The 6,479-nt window shown below is 42.2% G+C and overlaps 1 long non-coding RNA gene and 1 other non-coding gene across 2 annotated transcripts; both read left to right on the plus strand.

The window, feature by feature from the left end:
- The first annotated feature begins 1,020 nt into the window (after nucleotides 1-1,020).
- Nucleotides 1,021-4,476, plus strand: LOC129334690 (uncharacterized). Its single transcript, XR_008597532.1, has 2 exons — nucleotides 1,021-1,299; nucleotides 4,193-4,476. It is a non-coding gene; the product is annotated as an uncharacterized LOC129334690 (long non-coding RNA).
- LOC129335257 (small nucleolar RNA SNORA47) lies at nucleotides 3,650-3,784 on the plus strand. Its single transcript, XR_008597599.1, has one exon. It is a non-coding gene; the product is annotated as a small nucleolar RNA SNORA47 (small nucleolar RNA).
- Nucleotides 4,477-6,479: the final 2,003 nt, after the last annotated feature.

The following is a 6,479-nucleotide window of genomic DNA, read 5'->3' on the forward strand; positions in this document are numbered from 1 at the left end:
GAGTTTATAGAAGGCATTTTTGCAACTGCATTAAATTGCTTCTCTAGCAGAAGCGCTGGGTTCAGAATTACCCCCAGGCTCTTAACTGAGTCTACAAGGATCAGCTAAACCTCACCTAAGGTCGGAAGCACAATGTCCTTCCATCCTGTCTGGGTTCAGTTTCAATTTGTTTGCTTTCAGCCAACTGACCATACCTGTCAGGCAGTGATTTATAACCTCTATTGCATCACCAGGAAATTACCACTACTCTTGATACTACGCTATCAGCACTGACTACCGTATCACATTGCCCTCACTAAGCAGAATCATATAGATTGCTTGAAAACTGCGCACTTTTGATCTGTGGATTTCCATTACCCTTGGCTTGCATGAACAAGCACCATCGTGGGGCATTTCTGAGTAATTCTGTCACTCTAGAGCAAAATTTTAGTAATGTTTATGTACAATGAGAAGTGTGAACAATGCTGAATAGCAAACAATGGCCGGGATCAAAATATTTATTTTTATTTTACAGATATCCCCCCCTTTTCTGTTCTCAGATATCTGTTCTTGATGTTATCTGCAGATTTTAACTACATTTTTAAATGTTGCAATTATTCCCCTCCCCCCAATTCTGCTAAGCGAAAAAATGACCTTTTTCTCACCGCCCTCTTTGCCGTAAAAACGAACCAGACGCAAAACACTCGGCAGGTAAAGCTTTGCTAGCTCCACATCAAGGAAAACTTCACCTGGTGAATTACAGGTAATTGTTAAAGGCACGAAAACCCTGCCCAACCCCCAACCCCGATGGGCAGCCTCGCTGGCGCGACCTGAGATCCTGCGGCTTGCCTTCCAGGGCCACTAAAAAGCTATAAATATAATGGCTGAAAACAAAATTAAATACAGAAGAAGGGAGATGAAGAAAGTTCGCTTATATTCTGTTTTGGAGTCTGGTTTAGAGGCGGAGGTGTTGAAAACTTCGAGCAGGACTGGAAAAAACGAGCCTGCTCCTTTAAGGAAAACACGTGACAGACTTTCACTTTTCAGCGGAAGATGGCCGCTTTGCGACGTAAAGAACGTGCCGGACTTTCCCAGTTGCTTGCAAAGCCTGCTGCTTTTTCTTAAATTACATTTAATGTTTTCTTTGAGGGCAGTGGAAACGTATGTAGTTTTTGGAAGAAAATGGAGCTAGGCAGACGCTTTGAATCCGCCGAGATCCGCCTCCTCCGCTTTGGAAAACTTGCCCCGAGAAGCACTCAGGAAAAGGAGAGTAGAACTAGGATACCCGATCAAGGTGGCGGGGGAAGAGAATGTTGGGTGGTAAGTGCCTGGCTGACCAGTCTTAGGCAGGTTTCATTTATTCGCAATACTTAGATATTCTGCTGGTTTAAAATCTTTCCAGTTATATACCCTATTGCATTGTTTATTGAAATGTCTTTGAAATGGACTGGACTGACTCACGTTGTGTAATAAAATAATAAAATACCGCATTCTGAGATGAAAAGGTGGTTTCTAATTCCAATGTAATACTAAAATATTAAAATCCACGTAGAGGTGTATGCTTCGGTGAGGCTTGTTCCTGAATATAAAGCCCTACGTTGTAAAAGGTAGGCTTTCCATCTTGTGGTCCCACCCTACTGATATCCCGCCATCTCGACAGTTGATGGAGCCACATTATGGTCGCATTGCCGAGCAATGAGGAAAGGAGTGATTCCCACGCCTCCAGAGTAATATAAGAACCTAAGGCAAGTGGAGACCTGTGGGAGAATACTGGAGGGAGGGGGGCTTGCATACATTAAACCCTGGTACATTACAAAAGGTTCAGGCACAACTATTTTCTGCCCAACAGCTTATTTATTTATGGTCTACCTTTCTCACTGAAATTTGACAACAGGCATAAATCCGAATACAGAGATGAAGCATCCCTGAAACAATGCTCAAGTAATTCAACATGACATCTTTTTTTAAAGAATGGGGTTGCCAATCTCCAAATGGTGGCTGGAGCTCTCCCAGAATGGCATTGTCCAGATCAGTTTCACTGGAGAAAATGGCAGCTTCAGAGAATGGACTCTGTGGTATTAAGCTCCTCTTTCCCAAATTCCACCATGCCCAGACTCTACCCCCAAATCTAGAGGACTTTCCCAGTCCAGAGTTGGCATCCTTAATAGAAAAACGTATCAAAAAATTAATCTTGCCTGGGAAAACTGAAACCTGCCACCTTGTCTATAACAACTACATGGATGCTTTGGAAGAGTGTATGGAATAATGCTAAATCTGGTACCTTCAAGAGAAGGAGCCCTGTTCCATCGAATGCAACTAAGTTCTGTGGCAAATTTATCCTAGTCCACTGGTTACATGTCTGTAAAGGTGCATTTGACAAGTTGCTGTAGCTCAATGACTAAGAGAATGAGCTGTGATCTAATGAGGTTGTCTGCTGTGCATCTATTAGGTGCTGTTAGGCACATTCCCTATCTGTAAGGGGTGTGTGTGTGTGATACTGGGCTACCAAAGAGGTTGTTTCAAGGATTACACGATAATATATGAGAAGTGCTCAACAAATGCTTATATATTAAAGCAGATTTTGGCCCATGAAATACTATGCCACAATAAATGTGCTTGATTCAGGGGTCACACAGCTTTTGTTGTACTTGGGCAGCATTTAAGTAGCAAGATTGTCAGGATGCCTTTTATTACTAGGTAAAATTGAATAGACACATTTTTGTAGTATCATGTTTTCACATTATGGTTATAGCCACAATACCTAGTGGAAGACGTTTGAATAACTTCTTAAATATTTGAAAAGAAATCTTATTCATAGTACGATATCATGGAGTTCTGGTGCAGTAGGAGTTCATAGAAACAGCTCAGGTCTCAGCCCTGCTAAGTCCATGTACCTGGACTGGAAGACATTCTTTCAGACCGATTAGCCAAGGCCATTCCAGCTGGAGAGAGTCACAGCCTGAATTCAGAGTTGGGCGGGGGGAATAAAGAGCTCCCAAAAGACAGCTCTGGAAAATTACCAGCATCTGACCTCTTGATAGGCTGAAGTGGGTCCAGGGCCTATAACTTGCCTAAGATCTGACTAACATTGTACTCATCTCACACTATGTAATCTGCCTTGAGTCTCAGAAAGGCGGACTATAAATGACATAAATAAGAGAGCACTTGGATCATCTTACCCTTCTTTCTGACCCTGCTAGCTTTCCTTTTGGGAGAGCTTAGAGGAGTATAAGGGCAAACATTAATCAAGGGAAGTATAAGGGATTAATGTTTGGCAGCGCCTTGTAAATACTCTGCTTGGCTGACAGACTGTAAGCAAGGAGCTAAGAAACATCACAGGCTCCAGGTAGATTATCTGTAACATCTTGCTAAGGTAAACTTTCTTATTTTCTGTGCTTCAGAGTAATAGAGATCTGCACTGGATATATTTTTAATCTTTTAATTAGTTTGAATTTAATTCTATAATAAAGAGATTGTCTTACCTGGAACCTGGGAAAAGGCAACTGGTGGTCTTACCAGTGAGTATTAAGTTAAGGTGTTCCTTTGACTTCCAGGCATGGAGAGTCAAAAGTAGTGACATGAACGAGCTTCTCTTTCCTGGCCCTTCACAGAGCTTGTGTGTCATACATAGGTATTTGTTTCTTGTATAATTGCAAATAATCACTACTTCTGGAGGACTGAGAAGGTAAGGCAGTGAAAATGTATTGCTTTTTATTGGTTATAGCCTCCTAAATAAAAAAAGTGCATAAGCAAAATGTGTTCCTCTGACCAGTGAAGGAACAAAGCTGCTGTTTGCACACACACTATGTCTAGTATATCAATTCGATTCAATTAAATTCAATTCAAATACCTTTAATGGCATACTTTGTCTAATATATATAAAATCCCTGTTGGTCTTCTAAGTTGACAACTCATTCAGCAACTTTATTGATGTAAATACATATATGTTTGTATCCTACATTGTCTTTCTGCTTTTTTAAGCCACTTCCGCTAGCGGAAGAGGGTCATTTTTGCTGATTTGCCCCTCTTCCTGCAGTCCCCCACTCCTACTCTCATGATGTTCCTGATCCATGAAGTCAACAGAAGACTATGGCAGGAAATGGGAGACAGGAAAGTCACCATTTGCACAGCTTTGCTCACCAAGCATAGGATTAGTGCTATAAAGCTAAAATAGTTCAAGAGCCAAGTTTCACTTGTCTTTGTTTCTCAACAGGATATTGGGAAGCCTGGAAGCAATCAAGACAGCTGTGGCACCAGAGAAGTCTTTAATATGTAACATCACTTGCATGGACAATACAAGATGTGTGGACACATCAAATATGGATCTTTTGTCACTAGCCATGTTTAAAATAGAACTTGATGCAGTTTTTTCTAAACCTAAACAAACATATTAAATGAATCTGGGTCTACTTTTTACCAGTGTTAAATGGGGCTTTAATGAGATCTCTAACAATGTAAGTGCCGTTCATTTGAATGCAAGAAATGCCTTCAATTCTTTACCTGCCTTCCCCATCATTTTCTGTGCTTTCATTCTGTTTTTAATCAGTGCCTGTAATAGCGGCTCACACAGTTATCAAAGAAGGCCTGCCCTATAGTTTTGAAAATTAACTATAAGTCAAAGTTTTCCTCCTAAAATGCAATGTACTTACCTTCTAAGACTGTGAGGATCTTGCTTCTGGGAATTGCACCAATGGAAGGTTTGAAATCTATTGCTAATAAGAATTAGCACAATTGTATAAAAATCACAACTGCTGCAGAAATATTGACAAGCTGGAAGGTGTCCAAAGGAAGGCAACAAAGATGGTGAAAGGTCTGGAGACCAAGGTATGTGATGAAAGGTTGAAAGAGCTGGTTATGTTTAGCTTGGAGGTGAATGAGAGGTGATATGATAGCCCTCTTCAAGTAGCTGAAGGGTTACATAGAGGATGGAGTGAAGTTGTTTTCTGTTGCCTCAGGTCAGACCAGAAACAATGAATTTAAATCAAAGCAAAAGAGTTATCAGATAAACATTAGGAAGAACTGCTTGACAGAGCAGTTCCTCAGTGGAACAGGCTTCCTCAGAAGGTGGTGGACTCTTCCTTGGAGGTATTAAGATTCTAGATGATCACCTGATAGCAATGATGATTCTGACGACTCAATATGAATGTATACAGATCTGGAGAGCGAGGCTATGAAGGGATAAGCTGGTGCTAGACTCTTATGGCCATTTTTTACTTGCCTAGGGTAATGCCGATAGCCACTTTGGGAACTTTCAGGCCACTCTAGCCTGAAGGAACTTTCCTCCAGGCCAGATTGGCCCGTTATCCTGGAGGTTTTTTTGTCTTCCTCTGGGCATAGAGCAAGGGTCACTAGGGAAGGTGAGGGGTCAGATAGCTGTGAATGTCCTGCATTGTGCAGGGAGCTGGACTAGATGACCCTTGGGATCACTTACAGCTCTGTGTTTCTAAGGACAGGTGCTTGTCCACCACCAAGCTGCCATGAGGGCTGCAGCTGACACTACTTCCTGAGCCATGTGCAGAAGAATGAGTGCTTTAACCTGTTTCTTGATCACACCATTCTGTCACTGGTAGCTGCTCCACGCTACATGAGGTGCTTCACTTCCTCATGGTGTGCCTGGTTGGCAGCAAGGGAAACAAGATGGTAGAGATGGGGAAAAGCAGCCTTCTTCTCTAACAATTCCTTCTCCTATCAGCTGGAGCCTCTTGTCCTGCAGTGACCCAGTTCCTGGGACAGGTACACAATGGACAGGTTGAGTAACCTATCTGCCCCCCCCCACTTCCTGGATCAGCTCATACTTATTCCAGTACCCAGCCATCTGCCAGGACAAGAGCAAGGTTCCCACAGTGGAGAGTTGGATAATACATCTCCCTCCTACCAACTCCCCCTCTTCTCTCTCCTCTATGGCCAGCTCAGTCTTGTCCCAACCCAGTCCCTGGATTGAGTGCTGTGATGTCTTCAAACCTATAGTTTATTTCTAGGGAGAAATAAGGATGGGAATGCTGGAGCTGAACACATGCAGTGGGTTTGGCATAGCAGCTTACAGACTTACACTGGTGTCACCTTTCTGGAGCTCTTCGATACGTCTCCAACTAGCTGTCAAATTTGTTTGCCACACAGTACCTCCCCAGGCTGGAGGAGTTAACACTAGTATGTAGTTAGCTTTAAGGGGCGATGGTTGCATTTGATATTTTATAATACATAGAGGCAGATTAATACCTGTTTGATCCAGCCCTCATAATAAATGAATTCAACACACCTTGTCTAGTACTATATGGTCATAATTTCCTGAAGCATGATGAGGTAGAATACAAGTGTTTAAGTAACCGGTGGTAAATTGAGAGTTGAAGGTATCATCTATAATCTTCCAAGTAGCTAAACTGGTGTTGAGAATGAAGGCTTCAGTCTCAAAGCACTGCTACGTGGAAGTAAGTTCAAAAAGTAAAGGGATGGTTTCTTCTCCCATCCTCTACTCTGGACATTTGAAATTGTTCAAGACACTC

Source organism: Eublepharis macularius, chromosome 8 (assembly GCF_028583425.1).
Source record: "Eublepharis macularius isolate TG4126 chromosome 8, MPM_Emac_v1.0, whole genome shotgun sequence".
In the NCBI taxonomy this organism is placed as follows: domain Eukaryota; kingdom Metazoa; phylum Chordata; class Lepidosauria; order Squamata; family Eublepharidae; genus Eublepharis; species Eublepharis macularius.